At 37.6% G+C, this 13,687-nt stretch overlaps 1 long non-coding RNA gene across 2 annotated transcripts in view; it reads left to right on the top strand.

Moving 5' to 3' along the window:
* The first annotated feature begins 3,983 nt into the window (after positions 1 to 3,983).
* The window catches only part of LOC127105084 (uncharacterized), a 32,135-nt gene continuing 22,431 nt past the window's right edge, over positions 3,984 to 13,687 (top strand). The window contains exons 1-3 of one of the 2 annotated variants that reach the window (XR_007794898.1): positions 3,984 to 4,251; positions 4,698 to 4,779; positions 5,806 to 6,022. This is a non-coding gene — a long non-coding RNA (uncharacterized LOC127105084). Of the gene's footprint in view, positions 4,252 to 4,697; positions 4,780 to 5,805; positions 6,023 to 13,687 lie in introns of those variants that run through there. The other variant, XR_007794899.1, reaches the window with a different exon arrangement.

Here is a 13,687-nt window from a genome sequence, read left to right as displayed (position 1 = left end):
AGAAGTTTAGATAAGAACAAAGAATTCCCTCCCTTATTTGAATTCAAATCCTTTGTCGAACTGTCGTTAATGATGCTTCTTTCCCTAGTCTTGGAAATATTTCTAAGTCCACAAAACACCTTTACCCTTGTATCAAGGTATTTTCGACTAGAATTCCAAACTGTATAATGTTGTCGAAATATTCAATTTCTTCACAGGAACTTATTTACTTATTTACTTCCCTTAATCCATATTAGGCGTCGAAATTGGAGCTAACAAATCGCCCCCCAAAAATGTCACTTTCGACACCTCGAAGATAAAGGCATTTTTTGAGACTATGGTTCCACGCCTTTGAACAATCCTTGCATAGCTTTGATGCCATTAATGCTCCAACATTGCAAAAACTATCCATCTTTTCCCACCTGGCATATAACGTCAGAATCATCATTACCCTTTTCCAACATGTCTTTTCAACCCATGCATGAATCTTTTTAATCATCAGGTTTCCTAGACCCTATGAGATCATGGGATTTAGGCCTTAATTACCACCGTCCCACTATGAAATCCTGGAGAGACATGTGTCCCACTTGTTTGTCAACCATTAATGCTGATTTGAGCCGTTTTTTCTCCCATAAACCCCTATAAAAAGCGCATTCCTCATTACCTCCACTCTTTTACGCTTTCTGAAACTCTCAAATCCTCCAGCTCTTCATCTTCTTCAAAACAACCTAAAAAACCCAGATTTTCTCTCTTCAGACATTTAACAAAAAAATGACCACTTCAAGAAAAACCTCCAAAGAAACTGAAGCTAGCGGAAATATACCCGAACGTATCACACACTCGAACATACAACAGAGTCGTCATCAAACTTTATTTATTCTTGAAGGAAAGGGAAAACATCGATAAAACCCGGGGGGAAAGAGATATGCTAGGTAAGGAGGTCGGGTATGCAAGGGGAAGGTATTATCACCCCAAACATCCATGGTACTCCATGGGAACCGTTTTTATTGTTTTCGCTCGAATATGTGTTATATCTAAATATTACTCACAAAAGAATGGTAAAAGGAAAGAAAATAGATAGAATGCTCGGTGAGGATTGAGGCCCTCATGTCTACGTATCCTCATAGTGTAATGAGGAATTCAGAGCTCCGTAGTTCAAAGAACTAGTGGTAGGAGGTGAAAAGAAGTGTGATAAAAGTATGGTCTGAACCAAAGGGTAATGTTGTTTGAACTCCAAAAAAGGGTGAAATATGAACCCAAGAGTAAGGTGGCTTTTACCAGTATGTGGGCTAGCATGGCTTCCGCTATAAGGTAATGCCAAAAATACGAAGAAATAAGTGTTTGGGGGTATGACCCAAAGATCTCTTGGTTCACAAGGGGGCACAAGAAGGAGAACAAAGAGGTAGTGTATTTGGCTCAAAGATAACTAATATATCACATGGAGTGAATGAAGGTAGAATAGGAGTGCATCATGGAGATGAACAGAATGAAGTGAACAAAGTCACAGAATTGAATAGTTGGTGACAAGTGACTGAATAAGTGTAGTTTGAAACTGAAGTTGACGGTGTATTGGAATCCATAGGAGAAATGAGATTTGTACCATAGAGGGAAATGACGTTAAACGACATATGGAACAACATGGTTGCCACTATCTGATATTTAGAAGAAAAAAAGAATAAATTAAATATTTGGGTACGAGCCAAACAACTCTAGGTAGAAATGCGGACTTTTCGCTAGGCGTCCTAAAAGGGTGTATATGGAATTCCAAAGAAAGTTGTGTTTTGATGTCAAAGGAATGATATGTCACTGAGTGAATGATTTATGATCGATTGTAGGTAATGGATAGTGAAAGATATGAATGATTCCCTAAGGCAGAAGGAAAAATTAGGAGTATGCTCGCCAAGGATTCGCATCCTCGTGCCTACGTATTCTCATTGTGCAATGAGAAAGTCAAAGCAATCGTAGTTCGTAGAACCACGAGAATAGAGAGAGATATAAGTGATAAAAAGTGTAACTTGTACCAACAGAATGGTATCAAGAGAACCCACAAATGTATGGGACTTGGAATCAAAGAGTAAACAGACATTTACCAGTACGTGGGCTAGCATGGCTGCCGCTATAGGGTAAAGCCAAAAACAAAGACTAAATTTAGTTTCTGGATGCCAACCAAACAACTCTTGATTCACAAGATGGACTGCCGTTATATCGTCCTAAAAGGGTATAGGCGGGGCCCAAGAGAAAGTATTGTTGTGTACAAGGAACAATATACCACTGGATGGGGAACAAACAGTTCGAGATCAAAAGAGAATTGTCTTGGATCCAAGAAAGAGATAGACTCTGAATCGAAGAGCAAGGTGGTGTCTAAACCCAAAAATACTGAATTAAATGTTTGGAGGAACTCCAAATAACTCTCGATTGATAAGGTGGATTGCCGCTAAATCGTCCTAAAAGGATGTACAAGGAGTCCAAGGAGAAGTATATTTGATCTCAAAAGTATGATATTGATTGAATGAATGGAGAATGATTGATTAATAAATAGGGTAGCTCGCGAAGAAATTGGGTTCTCCTGCCTACGTATCCTTATAGTGCAATAAGGAAATCAGAGCTTTCGTAGTTTAGCCCATTAGGGATGAAAGCAAGATGATTAAGGAGGCAAGAGGAGATGATAGATTGAATGAAGAATGGAATAGACTTGATATTTATTTTGTAAGAACCACACTAAAGTCTATGAGTAAAGGTGGATACGATGAGCAACGGGTCAAACGTCCCGCACCCAAAGATATCCAAAATGAGTGTAGGAAAACTTCAGTCTCATCTCTTCTTAACTACTTAAGGCTCGTGGTTTGTAATTCTCATCCTAACTTTCAAGTTGCTGGAGAAGAGTCTTTGTTGTTATTTCTTATAATGATGATGACCTTATCAATCGTTTGATTCGAATTGCACTAAAGTCTATGAATAGAGGTGAATACAATGAGCACTAGATCATTCGTCCCATACCCAAAGATATTCAGAATGGGGGTAGGAGTTCTCCAGTCTAATTCCTTCTCTATTGCTTAAGGATCGTACCGTACAACTTGAATCATGATTGATAAGTTGTTGATGTAATCCTTTGCTTGTTGCATTACTTTGTAAGGAGAAAGACTTGACAATCGTATGGTTTGAATTGTGCTAAAGTCTATGAATATGGGTGAATACGATGAGCACTGGGTCATTCGTCCCATACCCAAAGATATTCAGAACGGGGGTAGGAATTCTCTAGTCTCATTCCTTCTCCATTACTTAAGGCTCATGCCACACAATTCTAACTTTGACTTAACAAGCTCTTGAAGATGCCACCTTCGATGTGCTTTGTATTATCCACTGCTTGGTATGACTGAGGATGCCTTGATCGAGAATCTGACTTGAGGCTTCGAGCTCCACAACTTACAAAAAAAGTCTTATTAAGTGACCAAGGGTCTTTTGATCACTCCAATTAGACTGTGGGATTATACAATATCAAAGGATTTAATTGATCAAAATTGCTTTTGATCAATTTGAATCAAAGGGTTTGATCTGATTGGAAATTAAGATTAATCATAATTTAATGGTTAGAACTTGTTAGAAACTATCCTAAAGGAACATGTATTAGGTTAGTCATGGTTTGATTAAAATTCTAAGTCACAAGGGAATATGTCAAGATATATTAATCACATGGTATTCTTTAATTAAAAAGCTAAGGTCATCAAAAATTAAGATTAATATGCATGAATCCTAATCTCCAATTTTTCATTAATCAAATTAAAGGAAAATCTAATAAGCCTAAATTTAACTAAAGTCTAATAATCTACCCTAATACGAGTTATACATTTTAATGTATATTTTTAACTAGATAACTAATGCATATATTTTCTAAACTAAGTGAATTAATGTACATATGTCTAAACTAAGTGCGAATAAATATTAGACTAAGTAGCTAATATATATTGACTATCAGTAACTAAAAAGAAAAGTTGCTCACCAAAAGAAAATTTCAAACATTGCCATCAGTCCCACAAAATACCTTCCAACCGACACTGAGCTATCACATGGCCGCATGCTGCACGGGTCTAAACAAGATTTTGAATTTCAAGCCGCTTCATTAAGTGATCTGTATATTCTCCTTCACACGTTGTAACTCCTAGAACAATATCCAGCATAATTTTCATTGCAGCCAAAAAAACAAGGGATCCAACATATTTGTGCTTAACTCCTACCGGGATTGTTAGCAAAGCTCTTGCCGCATTTAATACCTAGGTTTGCATTGGCAACAGAATTGTCTTCGAGATGCTTTACATTTTCTTCATCCCCATTTTAGAATCACAGAAGAATGAATAGGTTGCTAGGTTTCGGTCATTTTCGGGAGTCGGTGATGGATTATTTCATTTGTGGTTCAGGTTTTCGTTGTGATTCGGTTTTACGGATTCGATGCTTGTGGTTTTTTCTGTTCAACATTATGCTTTCAATTCTGTTTTCGACTCATAATTGTTGTTCGGATTCAAAGTTCTGTTTTCCAGTGTGAATTGGTCAACATTTCTGACATTTTGCAACTGCACACCAAGTGTTCCGAAAAAATCTTGAATCAATTTTTTTCTCTTTTTGTCTTGTTTCTGTTCCATTACGGATTCTCCCTTCTCACTATTTTTGGATTATGAATCTGTTGTCAAGTTTGGTAATGGTTTTTTGAATGGATTTTTTTGTAGTTTCAAGTTGATAAATAGAGTTTTAGACTTACCGATCGGAGACCCTCCGATGGTTCTTCAATGGCGGCGCAAATTCAATACGGTAAACAATTCTTCAGTTTTTCTTCATTTCTTCTTCATCCCCCTTCTTTTCTTCCATTTGTCTTCTTGTTGTTGTTGATTCTTTTGCCACTTTTCAATGCTTGAAACATGAAAACTATGGTGTCAAGTGTACTGAAGGTTATGCTCAAGTTTATTGAAGCTTTAATGTGAAGCTTCAACAACCATGTATTTGAGCTCTAGTGAGGGAAGGTTGAAGAATGGAAAATAGAGAGTGAATACTTGAGAGAAAGTGAAAAATGAGTGGAATCAAAAAGTGAAGAAGAAGAAGAAACCCTTTAGTGAGTGAATGATGAATGCTTATATAGAAAAAGGTGAGGGATGATTAGAGGTTGCAAATTGGTTAGAAATTAGTTGGGGCTGTTTTGGACACTTTGGGCAATTGCCCAAAGTAGTTAGAAGTTAGTTTGTGGAAGTTTAAGGTAGTTAAGGCATGGATGTATGTGAATTTACATGCATGTGCATATTCTGAATTTTTTTAGTGAATGTGAGGGAAATTGAATGAATTTACATGACATCACTTGAATATATGCTTGGCCATTTACATGGTATGAATGAATGAATTATAGATGCATTTGGATTGATGTTCATGGGTGAAATAATGTATTACATGCATGCTGAATTTTTCTTTTAATGTCCATGATTTATGAGGTTTTGCTTGTTGTATAGAAGTGGAATAATAATTATACATAGCATGGACTTTATTCATGGTACTTGCATAACATGCAGATTTTTTTATTGAATTTAACTTGTTTTAATGATTTTGTATATGATTTTGTATATGATTTTGTATATGATGTGAATGTATATGCATGTGTTGAATTTTAGAGATGAATGACATGAATTTAAAATGACTTTTCATGTGTATTTTGTAAATGCTCATGATGCTGTATTTTGTAAATGCTCATGATGCTGTATTTTGTTATATAAGTGCTGAATTTTTAAAAATGAATGTAATTTCTAACTTGTTTTTATTGTTTCCTTTGTAACATGGTACATAATAATGAAGCATGAATAAGCATGGTCAAGAATGGAGTATGAATGAAGACCATTGAAGAGGTTGGAATTATTTTTATTCTTTTGTGTATGACTATTATGTATTATGCTTGTAATGGCATAAGGTGATGTGAAGTGAAGTCATGTAAATGTAGAAATGATATTTAGTGACTTTTGAATTTTATGTACATGGATTGAAATACCATGAATAAAAAAAGGGGAATTATAGCTCAAAATGCATGTATGGAAATGAATTCCGATGAATGCTTAGGGAATTTACCCACGAAGGGGAAAGTGTATTAGTGAATCACTTAGAAATTGAAAATGTATCAAAAATAAAAAATACAGGTTAGATTGAATAGTTTACAATACAGCTTATGCAAAAATGAAAAATGCGTGCTTGATGGATATGTCGTGCACATGGTACATTATTTTTTAATATGATGTGATGAATTAAATAAGGAGGATGAATAGGTTTAGGAATGTCTATGATAGTGGTCAAACGTCTGGTCAACAGTGTCGACCCTGTTGACCAAAAGTCAACCACTTCTTTACTTTCCATTTTCCAAATTCAAGATACTTCCTGATTTAAGCAAAACATAATCACCAAAGAGCCTTTGAACTAACTTTTCCAAATGAAGATTGAATGATGATATGTAGATGAAATGAATGCTTCATAAATGCATGTAGATGAATAAAGTCGTAAGTCGGGTAAAAAAGAAAAAGTATGGCAAATTTTGGGGTATGATAGAAACAACCAAAGTTGTCAAGGTTTCTATCAAACACACGAGGGGCCCTTAAAAGATCTCGGATCTCCCTCCTTTTGCCACACTTCCTGGTCTAGTGATGATGGGTAACCAACAATACATTCCTGAACCAAAGACTGAAGAACATCGAAGAATCTATGAATCTCAAGTACTCATTCCCATAACTGTTTCTGGAAAAAATCATGCTTTTTTTGGCCCTTTACCTAATCTGAATATTGAGCCTAGAAGATTTAGGAACTTTTTTCCCACTTATCATAAACGCAAACCAATAGGCCAAGCAAAAAGACTTAGGGCTGAAAAAACTGCTACTGCTGAGGAATCCCAACCTTTAGCAGATGAAACTATAGACTTAAGGTTTATGAACAATGGCTTTAGAGTCTTTCGAGTGACCCCTTCATTTAAAGACCCAACTGACTATCTAAATTGGTTAAACAAGATAGAAAAAGCTAAATCTCAAACCTGGAAGGACATGGGAATTTATGACTTAATCATGTTGTCGAAGGTAAAACTGGATTACAGTTCGACCTTACTAGTTTCCTCATTGTATTTCTGGGACATCACTCACTATACCTTCCACCTCCCTTATGGGATGGTAACACCCACTCTTTTTGACATAGCCGCTATCACAGGGCTAAAACCAACTGGGAATACTTACGACCCAAATATAGAATCTGATGACTCCATAGCCTTCACCACCTCTAGGGCTGCTTACTCGACCCACATAACACACTATCATGGCAAAGATACTGACACCGTCTCCGACGTAGAACACATCGCCTTCTTGGCTTTATGGTTATCCCACTGCATCTTCTGCTCGAAGTCACTCCAGGTTGCTAAGAAGTATATCACTTTGGCGAACCAACTTCACTCTGGTCACGACGTCTGTCTGAGCGAAATGATCATGGCCAGCCTTTACGAATCGTTGAGTGACGGTGTTACTTAACTCAAGAATCTGGGAGAGAAGGAAATCTCCTCCTTTCTGGTCCTTTCTAGTTGTTGCAACTTTGGATAAATGTCACCTTCAAGGCAAGTATTCCCAACAAAAACCCCATCGACGAAGAAGCTGAGGAAGTCAGAAATAGGAGGGTCGAAGGAATCCGTTTGGCTCAGTTAACCCCAATTGACGAAGGAAAAGCCATTCGACCAACATTCATGAGCTATGTCATGATGTTTGCAAGACGTCATGATTTTACGTCGAACATGGCCCCTTTCGCCACTAGAAAATATGGTCCAAAATGGTTCACAAGACCCTTCCCATCTCCCACCAAAAACCAGGAAACAAAGTCTCTTTTAATCTGGGAAGCTTTTCTAACCCCAAAACTAATAACCCTTAGGTTATATCCGTCGAAGAGTCAGGTTATCCTAATTGCTTATCAACCCAACCTCGTGGCTCGACAATTTGGGTTGATTCAGATTCTCCCAAAATGCCTTTATGACAAAAAAAGCACCCTCTTTCTCTATAACGCAAATCAAAACAAAACCACCACTCTCAAACAAATAGCTCGATATACTGGCAGGACGCACCTCACTCCAATTAGCTTCGAGCCAAGTTTCCTTTGTACTCCAGAATTTGGGAAGTGGTGGTCACAATACTATGCTGAAGAATTTTATGATGCTCCTTCATTCACTCAGCACTTTAATAAAGCTTTCTTCTTTGTGCAGGAAAAAATCAAGAAAGGTACTTACACACACATCAAAGAAATCCAGGCATTCCAAAACTACTTTCAAACTTCCTATAGACCTGATGATCTTAGTCAAACCATTCGTGAGGCAGTTGTCACGCTAAAGGAAAAATTTTCAAAGAAAATGGAGAATTTAAAGATCCCTTCGTATGTTCCTCCTGAGAAACGATACGAAATGGCTTTCAAAATGTTTCCTCTTACATTTCCTCGTCTGTCAAACGCTGATTTTGGAGTGTCCCTTGCCCCTTCATTCCCAAACTGGTTTATATGTGGGGATTCTATAAAAATCCTTCGACAACAATCACATAAAAAAGCTCAGCGGGTGGTTGCGACTAAGTACACTTTAGACAGTTTCAAAGGCCATCTTCATATAGGGATCGAAGATGTTCACATCGAATCAGAAATATATGAAGGTGTGGAGGGAGAGGCTTTTCGAACCACATGTCTCTATTAGGATATTTGCTCTTGACTCTTAATAACTTTTTTTGTTCTTTTTCTTTTAGCTACCAGAGTTCCACCCAAAGTACAAACGGTCAAGTAGTCAGTCGAAGCAAAGGCTGAGGGAAGTAGCATGACTATAAAGGTACACCTTTACTTTTGCCCATTACTTTTGTTATTCATAATGATAATACTAACACTTCGATTTTTTGATTCATGATGCTCGATAACCTCCCCCTACTCCTCAAAAAATCAAAACGAAAGTAGCTGGAGTTCCTGTGGGGATAGAGTCAGACGAAGAGGATCTATCTCCCATCCTAGATCTGACTCTTAGTAAAAGGAAGAAACAACCAAAGGTTGTTGAAGCCTCCAGTCAACCTCAGGCAAAAATCTCCAGAGTTATAAAGCAACCTATTGCCCTTTCCATTCTGGAGCCTACTCCTGAAGAACCGTCGAAGATAGCAGCAACACAAGTTGAAAGTGATAACTCCATCCCTGGAGTTGAAGGGGACAAGGTAAAAGCCTACATGAATTTGCTTCTTTCGATTTTATTGTCCTATAATACTTTGACTAACTTATCTTTCAATTTTGGCTTTCAGAGCGCTACAACACAAACGGCGGCCAAATCTCCCTACGTACCAGTCCTTCTTAATAGGGCTGGCAAACCCACCTACCATCCAACATCTGCAAGAGGTTCGGAGAAAAGCTCAATGAGCGAAATTAACCAACCGATTATTGAGGAGCATGAGACTTCGCTGTAACACCCCCAAAATTTCCCTCCTTATTCACGCATTCATTTTTAGGTCATTTAACATTAGATACATTGCATTTCATCATGTCAATCGGGATTAGCTCCAAGAAGCTTGAACATCATCCAGGATACTTTGTGGGTTCTATTTAGATGATCAGTCAACACAAGGAAAAGACTTGAGTTACTTCCAACAGGGGTCTATTCGTCAGTCAAAACGTTAATCTTGAAAGAGCAAAGGTTTGTTCATGAGTTGTCATGCTCGCTAGGCGAAGCCCACGTGTTTTGAAAAAAAATTAAAAAAAATATAAAAAGATATATCTATAAACAAATAAATAAATAAATAAATAAATAAAAGAAAAAATCTTGGACTTGGACCTCTCTCATTTAAGCCCACAGGTCCACAAAAATTAGGTTATAAATTCAGAGTTTCAGTGAAACAAAAGGCCATTCTATTCCTATTACCCTGGCTGGAAAAAGATAGTGAGAGAAGAGCTAACAGAGTTCAGAGCAACCTCCAGAGACTGAAGGGAACTCATCTGCAAAGAACCAATTCCCTCTCATATAAACCCTAAGAGTGCTTTGCAAATCCAGCCGTGCCATTTGATTTCAACCGATCTCTCCAATCAGGTTTGCCCTTATTCCCATTACCTTTGTGCTTTGAATTTGAATACTCTGAATGTTTGAGGTATGATGGATGAATTTCATTAGGGTTTTGCCCACGGGTTCATAATTATGTATGAATGTATAAATAATGCCTTGAATGCTTAATCGTTTAATTTCTGAAGTGTATGCCACAGGGTTTGAGGTTTCTGAAACCATACTGTTATCCATGAAAAATCCAAAACCCGCAGGCGCTCGCTAGCACCTTCGCTAGGCGAGCACGCAGCGACGCTTCGCCAAGCCTTCGCTAGGCGAGACAGTAGCGATCGCGACAGTAGCATTTGCTTTTTTCTGTTTTGCTCTAATCTGACTTACGCTTGTCGTAGCATGTTTTCTCCTAAGCCTTATTTTGTTTCACTAACCCTTTTGTTGAGTTTTTGTGAAGGCTCACATGACTTTTGCAGGGATAGCTCGCTGGATATTCCACTTTACTTGTGGGATACCATTTGGGAGATTTATTCTGATTGCCTTGTTGGCACCTTTACTTTATACATGTTTGTTTTGTATGTGTTCGTATCCCCGCAGGTAGCGCGGTTCCTTCGTCAAGGACTGCCTTTTTGCATGAGCATCCCTAACCCTACCAACTCATTGATTTTTCTTCTCCTAAGAACATGTTTACTCCTTCTACTACAGGGGAGTAAGTCTCCAAAGATCGAGCATCCGGTAGATTGCGTAGTAACGTCGTTCGTCCAAAACCCAATCCATAACCCTGTAGTTAGCCGAACTACGGCTTGCTCTGATTCTCATTCCAGATGAGATACGTAGGCATAAGACGCGATGTCTTACCGAGCACACTTCCCTTTAACCCCTAGGTAGCCGAGCTACGAAGACTCTGATTCTCATATTCAAATGAGATACGTATGCAGTGGATGCGACATCCGTGCGAGTCATTTTCTTTTGACCCTCCCTTTAGTACATAGTGTATTAGATAAACATACACACTTTTCTCATCCCTTCAGTCATGTTTGCATAAATAATTTTTCAAAAAAAAAACAACAATCTTACAACAAATGTGAAAAGGGCTCCCTAGGAGTACCTAGGATGTTTTGGGTGTCTAACACCTTCCCATTGCATAACCAACCCCCTTACCCAGATCTCTGACATTTTTACTAGTTTTTTATTCGATAAAACTTTTAGGTTTTTGTTCGCTTTCTAACCATTCCTTTGGATAAATAGAAGTGCGGTGGCGACTCGACTTTTGTATGATTTACCTTGGATCTGAGGATGCATGGTGTACTCAAGTCAACAGCGAAACACAATGAATTAAAAAAAGTAATTGGAATGGATGCACGAGATTAGATCGTGAGGGAGGGATCCAATGGTTGAGATCAGCACATGTGGTGGTGGTGGTGGAAACCACCATCTTCTCCGATCAACCAAACAGAATCCGGCCAGAATTGCAGCAAAATGAATCTCATCAAAAATGAAAAGCAAGGGTATGGAAATGAAGCTCATGTGATGTAGATCATCACTGTACCATTAGATTGCTCTCATTCTTCCTATATTGAGAGAAAGATGAAGGAGAAAATCATGGTGTCCACACAGGTTGATCTTGAAATGGAAAATTGAATGCACCAAAAGCTTGCCTCAAGTATGAGGACTTCAGAGAACCACAAAAACACAAGAATACTACATTGAATCATGAGTTTCAGATCCAAACAGTTTGAGCTTATACCTTCAAAATGGTGAGTTTCTGGCCATAAATTCTTCAAGCTTTTTGCTCCTTTTTGATCTCTGAATATAGGGAAGATGATTGGCTAAGGAATCTAGCTTTGAAACTCAACTATTGTTGTTGAATCTCAAGCTCAAAAATATTGAAAAATGGTGAATGATTCCTTTGGTGAGGGTTGTGGTTTCAGTTCATCAGCATGTGGGATCTCCAAAAGGTTATGAAATGAAGGAGAGGAAGCCCTTATTTATAGGTAAATGCATCTGATCATCACACTTTGCTCATGTGCATGGGAATTGTAATTTTGAATGCATGGGCCTTTGTGGACATATGAGAGGCCCATGAATGGTCGAAGGGACATGCTGAGCTCATATGGAAAGCATGTGGTCGTGCACATGGAATGGAAAAGGCTTGCATCTCAAGTTTTAACATAAAATGTCAAAAATACACATAAATGAAGAAAAAATCGAATGTCTCAAGTGGTAGATCCAAATGACCATTGTGAGTAATGGTTGGAAAGCACTTGAAATAAGGAATAAAAGTCATGTTGGGCAAAAAACCATTTGACATGTGCAAATTGATCAAAACTGGCTTGGAGAGTTCAAGTGTAAAACATGTTCAAATCACTTTGAAAAAAATCAACCAAAAGTAAGCTTGGTTAAACCCCTTTGTCCTCATGATACATGCTTCAAATGAAAACATCCCCACCATAAATGTTGTAGATATTTTCAAGATAGTAAATTTGGACTCATAGTTTATATCATTTGGATTTTCTATGACAAAGTTATAGGCATTTAAAGTTAGGTACTTTTTCAAATTCAATGAATTAGGTCAAAGATGACCTATAATGTTTTGCAATGGAACATGTATTTCCTTTAGGATTATGAAATTTTGTCCAACATAACATTTTAATTGGACATCTCAAGCTTTCCATTTCCTTTGGTCCCACCTCAAAATCATAAAAAGTGAGAAAGTTATGCATTTGGCAAGTTGACCCAAAATTAGGGTTTCAGCCAAAATGACCTCTAATGTTTTGAAATGAACGATGGCCTTACACGATTCAAATGGATTTTTGATGAACATGAAAGTTGTTCATATGGTTCTTAGGAACATTTTGTCTTTTGGGGTCATCTTCATTTGACAAACATATCAAAAGTTATAGCTCATTGAACCTAAGCTTAGTCAGATGACTTGACTGGTCAACTTTTCAAAGTCAAACTTCCAATCTTGATGAACAAATGATTGAGGGGCCTCAAATATGCTCAAATATGCATAAAATGATAAATTAAAGAACTTCCCTTGATTAAATTTGATCAGAGGTTTAGATTGCTTCATGGGCAAGGCACAATCAAAGCATAATGAAATTAGGGTTTCCTTGGGAAACAATCTTCAAGCCCTTTGGGTTATCTTGATAAAATTGGAAAATTGAGATACTTGGGAGACATATATGATGATTAGGAACTTTGTGGACCATTTTCATGCTTTTTCTCATCTTCATCTAGCCATTGCATTGGGCTTAGGAGCCTCCTATGAGCATTGTGGTGCACATGATCACTTGAGCTTCAAAACAAAAAGAGTTAGTGACATATTTTTGTGCTTTCGGTTAGTAATCAAATAAGAAAAGCAATAACATACAATACAAGCATGCTTGGTGATCTCAAATCACTCAAACAAGTCCCAACCCTAGGGTTAAGGAGCCAAACATGTTATGATCCTTGAGGCAATGCACTTGTGCAATAACATGATGCCATGAGGGATCTTAGGGACAAAATTAGGGTCTTACAGAAGTTTATTTACCCTTTTCGAGTGTAATACTTGATTGAAGAAGAAATGGAATCCCATTTGTGGCATACAACCCGAGTCATTGTTGAAGTTTATTATCCGACGACATGTGGCAGTCTCTTATTTAAGAAGCTTGTTTCGTTTTA

The sequence above is a fragment of the Lathyrus oleraceus genome, chromosome 7 (assembly GCF_024323335.1).
Source record: "Lathyrus oleraceus cultivar Zhongwan6 chromosome 7, CAAS_Psat_ZW6_1.0, whole genome shotgun sequence".
Classification (NCBI taxonomy): domain Eukaryota; kingdom Viridiplantae; phylum Streptophyta; class Magnoliopsida; order Fabales; family Fabaceae; genus Lathyrus; species Lathyrus oleraceus.
Note: the sequence above shows the minus strand (reverse complement) of the source record. Positions and strands in the feature narration are given on the sequence as shown.